Source organism: Ictidomys tridecemlineatus, chromosome 13, assembly GCF_052094955.1.
Source record: "Ictidomys tridecemlineatus isolate mIctTri1 chromosome 13, mIctTri1.hap1, whole genome shotgun sequence".
In the NCBI taxonomy this organism is placed as follows: Eukaryota; Metazoa; Chordata; class Mammalia; order Rodentia; family Sciuridae; genus Ictidomys; species Ictidomys tridecemlineatus.
This window is the reverse complement of record NC_135489.1, coordinates 72,166,458-72,175,395: the sequence shown is the minus strand read 5'-3', so window position 1 is coordinate 72,175,395 and position 8,938 is coordinate 72,166,458. Positions and strand designations below refer to the sequence as shown.

The following is an 8,938-nucleotide window of genomic DNA, read 5'->3' as shown; positions in this document are numbered from 1 at the left end:
TTTTTTAAAAATTTTTTCAGTGGTGGTGATACATCCCAGGGCATTGCACATAGCAGCATCTCTACTACTGAGCTACATGCCCAGCCCCTGCAGATGGGGTTTATAAAGAGTAGGCCACTCTCTACTGCCAGGGTCTCAAGCCCACCTTATAAATGAAGAGGCTAAGGCACACAGCCAGGGTCCTATCCCCTTAGCCAGCTGCTGACTTAATCTGGTTTTGGACTTGGGCCTCTTTCTTCTAGCACAATGGCTGACCGACTGCCACTGGATTAGGAGTTCTCCTCTGAACTGCAAATGCTGTCATTGTGTACAGGGAGAATTACTTATTTCATTGTCAAGTTTTTGAAAAAAGAAAAGACTCAGTCTCCTTCATTTCCCATGCAGCCACATTGAATAGCTGTGGCTTCACATTCAGCCATTCTGGGCAGTGGCATGAACACTGTGTTGTGGATAATCTGCTCAGTCTGTGCTGGTTTCTGTTTCCCTGGGGTTTTTGTTTCCACAGGGTGGTGTGCTGTGGGGCAATGTTGAGAGTGCAGGCAGCCTACTTGAGAAGGTTTCTGCTGAAATATAGTGCTGGAACAAATCCTTAATGATCATTCCTACAAAGGATGATTAGGCAGAGAAGTTGCATCAAGCACATACTGATGGGCTTTGGGGAAAGCATAGATCCTTCAGAAGTTATTGCTTTTTCTGTAATTTATGTCTTATATATTTTATAATGAATATATTTTATTTATTATTATATTATAAATATATAGTAGGGACTAGGGATGTAGCTCAGTATATAGTATTTGCCTAGCACATGTGAGGCTGTGGGTTCAATCCCTAGCATTGCAAAAATAAATAAAAATAACAAATATTATTATAAATATATACTCTTACAATTTATATATAATTTATTATATAAATGTGAAATATTTTCACAGACATGATACATTACACATTTATATAATTAAATATTTATATAAAATACTTCACACCATTTTATGTTAATTTCCTTCTCATTTTAAATTCTGAGTTAAATCAGCACATTCATGTAAATAATTTGGGCATTTGTGGTATGGCAAAAGCTTCTTCACTTGTCAGAGTGAACCAGACCAAGGTGGGTTTTTTTGTGTGTGTGTTGGGGGGAATATCGTATATAAATGTACCTGGAGAAATAGATCTTCTTATTTCTTTTTGCTATAGTAAATAAATGATATACTTAGTTAGCAGTATGTATTTAGATATATTTTCATGACAGTATATTTTAAATTTCCCTGGTAATCTCTTTCCCTCTTTCTGAACTTGTGCATACAGCATGTGACCATTCCTGTTGTGACTGGCATTTCCAATGTGCCCACAGACAGTGCTATACTGATTTCCCTAGCCATGTGCCTTGGGACCTAAGAATGAATTCCTCTAGGACAGATTCTGAAGAGTAAAACATACTAAGGCACACTGCTTACCTTTTTTATATTTATTCTTTAGTTGTAGTTGGACACAATATCTTTAATTTATTTATTTATTATTATGTGGTGCTGAGGATTGAACCCAGGGCCTTGCCTGTGCTAGGCAAGCACTCTACTGCTGAGCCCCAGCCCACACAGTTCACCTTTGTACATGGTAGTCCTTATCCACAGCTTTGCTTTCTAAGGTTTCATTACCCTCAGTCAGCTACAGTCTGAAAATATGAAATGGAAAATCCCAGAAATAATTCATAAGTTTTAAGCTATGTGCCATTCTGAGAAGCATGATGAAATCTCATGCCGACCTGCTCCATCACCTGGAGGATGAATCATTTCTCTGTCCAGCATATCCATACTATATATGCTACCCACCCATTAGTCACTTTAGTTAGCTGTCTTGATTATTGCATTGAATGTCATGGTGTCACAGTGCTTATGTTCAAGTAACCTGATTTTACTCAGTAAGAGCCCCATGGCATAAGAGAAGTGTTATTGGTGATTCATATTTGCCAAATAGAAGTGTGTCTTTTTTAAGTGAGTTTTTAAATATAGACAAAGCAAGAAACCACATTCACATAAATTTTATTATAGTATGTTGTTATGTTCTTTTTTATTATTAGTTATTATTTTTAATCTTTTACTGTGCCCATTTATAAATAAATTTTATCACAGTATGTGTATAAAGGAAAAAACAGAATATATAGTTTGTGGTGATATCAGTGGTGTATCAAATGAGGATGTGTACACAGTATATGTATGTGCATAATTTTAAAATAAATTCCTAGAACTTTTCCTAAAGCCCTTGCACCATTGTGTACTATACCACCTATAACATCATGGGTCTGGTCACTGCACATATTTGCCATATTTGTGGTGGTTAGTCTTTATAAGTTTAGCTATTCTCTGGATATATTTCTCACAGATAAAGGGAAACTACTGTAATTAATACAGACAACAACCCACCACAACATAAGAAAACATGGTTCTCTTTATCTTCCATAAGTTGATTTTCAAATTCATTAATTTTGCCACTTTGAAGGATGAAATAATGTTATCTAACCTGCTTTATTCTCCATTTCCCCATTATTGGTGAGGCTGAGCCTACGAATGAGAAGTTCTTGTCACTGATTGCTGGCATTTATCACTTACCTCATTGTATTCTCTGTCAATTTTCCCTTTATGTTGTTTCTTAATGATTTTATTTTTTTAAACAAAATTCACATTTTATTTAGATTGAAATAAACTATACAAAATTGATTTTCTTCACCAAAAATAACAGCAATATTTTCTGTATTATTTCTAGATAAACCGCGAAATATTTATTTTATAGGTTTTCCAGGTTTTGCTTATAAATCAAGACGAGGCAGTAGATATAGTCATGGAAAAAGAAAACAGACAAGTTGCCCATATCCACAGCCTCTGATTCTGTCTTGACTGTGAAGCAGAAGTGTTCACCATTTACCTGCTAAAATGAAGGTGTAGGCTTATGAAGACAGGCTCAACAAAGGAATGTAAACAGCAACAACCAGATGTGGAACAACTACGGCAAGCTCTTCCACTCAAATTTTAACTGTAACTTGTTCTTTAAGTTCTTTTGATAAAGACAAAATCTATACTGAAATCTGTTTGGTGAGCTCACAACTCTGGTTAATTCCCTTAATTGTCCATTACAGATTTTAACACACTTAAAACTCCTAATAGTCAAAGGTCAACAGTAGGCTTCATTGTAACATTTCATAAGATGCATTCTTTTCTTATACCTCCTCAAAATTTATTCCTTCAAAATTGTTAATAATACCTGACAACTGGATCCATGGTAATAATACATTTTATAACCTAAAAGAGTTAACTAAAACAATTTCAGAGTGTTACTAGCAGAGGTCACACAGAGGTGAAATGTGGTACTTCCAATGCAGTCTTCTGGAAGAACAGACAATTTTTCAAAGCATGAGAGCTCAGACAGGTGCCATGTACATAGGCAGATTACCAATGGCTAATGTATTCATGAGGCCTGTAGGCAAAGATATTCAGTGATAAGTGACCTACATATACCTTACGGCTTTTCTTCCAAATATCAAATATAAGAGAAAGCTCATTTAAAAAGTCTTTTAGGTATTTTCAACAGTTTCTGAATTATCTGTAGGAAGCTCTGACTTAGTTGTATATAGTTTGATATATGTGTCTACCATTAAATCCAGATCATGTTTTATATCAAAATTTATGTTAAGCAAAGCCAAGTTACTTGACCTTTGGTCTGTCAAAGTGTTCCTCAAGTATGCTTTAAGAAGCTTTCGTCCATTTTCATAGCATTCACTCTCAACCTTCATTACAGGAAGAATACACAGGACCTTCAGCAAAGCATATACATTAGGAAAAAACTTGATATCAGGCAAATGAAGGGCTTCATAAATGGTGGATGGAAACTCTATATCTTTCCCTCGATGTTTCCATTTGATTCTCCAACAGTGTAGCTCAGCTAAAAGTATGTCGGGATTAGGCAAGTCACTTCTGTACATGTCAGCATGGTGCTCCTCTGATGTATTAAATTTGAGATGTCCTATGACTGACGGTACAAGAAATAAGCATTTAAGAGCTTTGAGGTGCTGTTCTGAAAATATATCTTTAAGTTCCTGAATGATGTGTTCCACTGTTGGAACACTTAGGGTTTCTTTATAGTAAATTTCAGAGGTTAGCTGAGATTCCAGGTTACCCTGCTGAGCCCTACGAAATTTCCCAGGAAGTTTCATCTGAATATCAAGTTTGGTTGCCAAATTTGTTGCTTCCTCAAACCAAAACTCATGATAAACTTCAATATTTTCCATTACTTCATTGAGTGCAGTTAAGCTACTGGCAGCAAAGAAGACATCAGAAGCTTGTCCCTGGAGATTTTTCCCAAAGGCTCTTGTAAAAGATAAGACATTTTTAAGAACAACAATGGTAACAATGAAATCAAAATCTGTTACTGCACTACAGAGTACAAATGCTCGACCAGTTATACAATTATTCCATCTAATATTTGTGTCACTATTTATACCATCTAAACATAAAACAAGTGCTTGCAGGAGATCCACCAAAATTTCAAAAGCATCATGCCTGCCTGTCCACTGAGAATGGCAAATTTCCTTCAGTTCTTTACCTCTTTCTTCACTGTTCTGAAAAAGAACAGAAATTACATTGTCAAGTTCCAATAGCAGTTGTGGTGATCAATGGAAAAAAGAACAAACTTCTTCAATTGTTCCTAATGCAACAGACACCCCCATCACAGGCACTGATTTTGCCAACCACATCTATAAGGCACAGGAAGAGCAGAGTGTGTAGACAGCTTGAGGGTATTTCTCTAAAAGTCTGGAAGCAACAACTTTCATTTTGGAAGAGAATCCGCTAGACACAATGTAAGCCTGGCCACGACAATACTCCATATTTAGTCCCCACTTCTCAGTTATGGTAGTGTGAAATTTCACAGCCAAAATTTCATAAGGCAGGAAGCCCACAAATTCCTCTCTCAAGTTATGAGACTCATCTACAAACCTCACCAAAACGGGAAGGTGCTCTTCCCCTGCTATGTCCACCACATCTTCAGTGATAATGGAAAAGAAGTGCGAGTCTCTAACTTCCCTGAGGGTTTCTTCCTGGATGCAACTCTCACAGATCTCCAGCATCTGTTTCTGTTGTGTTTTTGAACAGAACAATGTGTTAACTGCTGTGGTCTCAAAGCGTTTTCTCAGGACCTCTTCACCAGAATTTATCCGGCACTCCAACAGGGCCTGAAAGTTATCAGGAGTGAAGAGACCTTCTGGGATTTCATCAGCCTCATGCCCGTCCAGAGGTATATTTTGTTTTCCCATAAGAATCAAAATTTCAAATAAAGATTTTAAGTACTCTTTGTTTTCCTTCTCTTCAAGGGTTAAAGGCAAAATATCTTCATCCTGTTCATCACCCCCTTCTTCTGCACTGGGGGTCTGAGCATTGCTATTGCTTATTTCTTTATGTTTTTGTTCCTGTTCGGAAGTTTCATCAATTTTTTTCTGTTTCAGTGTCCTGATTTCATCTTCACTCAATTCTTTTATTCGTTTTCTGTGTCTACTATGTGGATTGTTCAAATGACTAGTAAGATCAAATATTGTTGATATTGCATTATCTCGAAATACTGTCCTATAAGGACTAGTTCTACAGATCATAGAGGTCTCGAAGTGTTTGGCACATAATCGATAATGTTTATTTAGTTGATCAGGTGTTTTATCTTCCAAGTCAGCTCTTCTACAATTCTCCACCCACTTCTGGCATCTGGCCGGATCCCGCGGGAACCTGAAGAAGGCCAGGTCCGACTGCGTGCTCTTCCACGTGCAGTTGCGGGCAGCACAGAAGTTCGGCATCCTCGCCCGCCTGCCGCCTGCCGGCCGGCCCAGCCCTCCCCTCCCGCCTCTTCAGGGCAGCCACCTGCCCCTCTGGGCTGGGGAGGGGAGCCAGGCTCTGGAGGGCCAGCACGTGGCGAGGGGCGCGCGCGCGAGGAGCCTTAATGATTTTAAATAATTATTCCTATCTTATTTCTTAGTCATATAGAAATTAAACTCTTTTATTATTTATAAATAATTTATGGGTTTTCTTATTATACCTCATTAAAAGAACACCCCAATTTCCTTGAAATATCCTGATGGTGTTTTGGTTAGAATTTTAATGAATATTACTTAAATTTGGTGAAAACATGAAATTTAAATTGAATTTTCCTATCAAGAACCACTTCATGTTTTAAGGCATTGTGATTTTCCTAATAATGTATTATGAGATATTTCAAATATATGAAAACAGAAGGAATTTTATAGAGAACATCCATGTACCTGCCACACACGTCCTAACATTTACATTTTACTCCGCTAGCTTTCTTGCTTCTCGTTTTCACCTACTCCTCCATCCATACCATCAGTCCATCTTATTTTTCATTCATTTCACAACATGTTGCAATTATTTTACACTTACCCTAAAATAGTTCAGGATAGATATCATTAAGGAGTTTTATATTTGTTTCCTATTCCCATTTCTACTTGTTTAGTTCAAGTTTACATACAATGTAATATACAGTTTTCAATATCACCAATAAGAGCTTACAGGCCTCTACAGTAAACCCCTATCCCAGTACAGAACATTGGCATGCTAGAAAATTTAGCCATAGAACTTCCCAGTCACTCATCTTTCCATGCACCCACCGTACTGTTTATTTTTTTTCTTCATGGATGAGTTTTACCTATTCTCGAACTTACGGAAATGAATGCTTGCAGCCCATAGCTGTGTAAGCCTGCTTCCTTCAGTTAGCATGATGTTTTTGAGATTCATCTACACTGTAGGTGTGGCAGTGGGTTATTGCTGTTCATTGCCAAGTAGTTTCCATCTTGTAAACTTACCAGTGGGTTTATCCAACCTCCCATGGATGAATACCTAAGCACATTACAGTCTTGGCTAGTGAATACAGCTGCTATGGATATTTTCTTACAAGATTTTTTGTGGACATGTGTTTTCATTTCTTCTAATGTTACCTAGGCATAGAATTATTGGGTTATGTGCATGATTTTTAAGGAAATTCTTAGATCTCTACCTAAAGTCCTCATACCACACTAGGTGCTTCTACCAACAGCATTGAAAGCTCTGGTCCCTGCACATATTTGCTAACATTTCAGGTGGTCAGTCTCTTTAAGTTTAGCTACTCTCTTGGATGGTGGTCCAAGTGATCTTTTAGATTGTTCTATCATCTTGTAAAAGTAATATTTATTAGTAATTTTTCATGTTCAAATTCAGGTCAAACATATCTAATGTGAAAATTCAAAATCTGAAATAAGATCCAAAACTCTTCAAGCCTCATGTCAATACTCAAAAAGTTTAAGAATTTGGAGCATTTTTTTAATTTTCAAATTAGATAAAATTTATAGGCTCAACCTATAAAGTCTAGGCAAACATTCCAAAATCCAAAAAATCTTTCAAAGTCTGAAACACTTCAGTGGTAAGCACTTTGAATAAGGGATCTCAACAAGACTATAAAGTTTCTTCTGAACACCATTCTGGCTGCATTTCCCTGCCCCCAAACAGTTATTTGGGCTTTTTAAAGGTTTTATTGCTTCCTTATTTTTGTTGTATTATTTTTTCATTTAAAAATTGTTCTAATTAGTTATATATGACAGTAGAATACATTTTGACACATTATATACAAATGGTGCACAACTTCTCATTCCTCTGGCTGTACATGGTACAATTCTTTTCAATACTTTTTGCCTTGAATTCAGTTTTGAATAAATAACTATACCTACTTTCTTTTCATTTTCATTTGCCAGGAATTTATTTTACTATCTTGTCCTACTTAAAAAAACAAAAACTCAAACAAAATCACGTTTTACATCCTGTATATGTAGGTCTCTGATTATAGCATGTAACTATATTTTTGGCAGGTGTTGGAGAGGAGTATTTTCCAATGTAAAGTTCCACATAGGACATGGTCATTTTATCTAATACTTAGTGTTCAAATCTGTATACCAGTGCTGCTTTTAATTACAAATTTACTGCCTACAGACACAGGTTACCTCTTGTCACTAATACAGACCATCTCACAGTGGGCCTCTGTCCCACACCCTCCTGTCCCTGAAAGTAAGCATCCACCCAGGACATAGTTCCCGGGTAAATTGCAGGTGGCACCTCCCTTCTCACTAGGAATAGCCAGATTGCTCTCCACAGAGGCTGAGGGACTCAAGAGTCCTGCAGCAATGAGTGAATTATCATTTTCCATGCCTCTTTCTAGAACATAATATTATCAGAACTGAAAATTTTTGCCAGTGTCTTGGGCCAAATCATAATTTTATATTAGATTAACCTGGTTAATTATGAGGTTGAACATCATCTTTTTTGTTTAATAGCCACTGAATTGTCTGTTCACACAATGCCTGTCCCCATGATTTACAGATTCCCTGTTTGCAAAATCACTTACTCACTATGGTTCATTTGGAAACTGAAAATCAACATTTGGGGTGTTTTCCTAGTCATTCATGGATATGTGCAGAGTGGTGAAAATTTGAGTCAGAACATTTATTTTCCCAGCTGAGGTTACACAGCAACACTTCTTGTGTTAGTTCTCAGATTATAAACAAGTATCATTTTTGTGGTCTATTTAGTGTCACATTTTTTATATTTTTATGTTTTTTGTTGGTGATTTCCCTGGCTAAAGTGGCTCACAGTCACAATGGCAAAGTGTTATCTAGCCTTCCAAAGCCTGAGAAGGCTGGGATGTGCCTTAGAAGAAATATGTGTGTTTGACAAGCTTTGTTCAGACATGAATTATAATGCTGTTGGCTGTGACTTCAATGCTAACAAATCAATTATATATATATATATATATATACATATGGTACCTTTAAACAGAAACACATTAAATAGGCAGTGTATTGATAGGTAGAAGAAAAAAAATGTTCTGACTAGAGACTTGTAGAAAACTAACTCTGTATACCCAATAT

The 8,938-nt window shown here is 36.7% G+C and overlaps 1 pseudogene; it reads right to left on the bottom strand.

Annotated features, from left to right (window-relative positions):
* Positions 1 to 3,406: 3,406 nt before the first annotated feature.
* LOC144369904 (52 kDa repressor of the inhibitor of the protein kinase pseudogene) lies at positions 3,407 to 5,834 on the bottom strand (annotated as a pseudogene).
* Between the last annotated feature and the right edge of the window lie 3,104 nt (positions 5,835 to 8,938).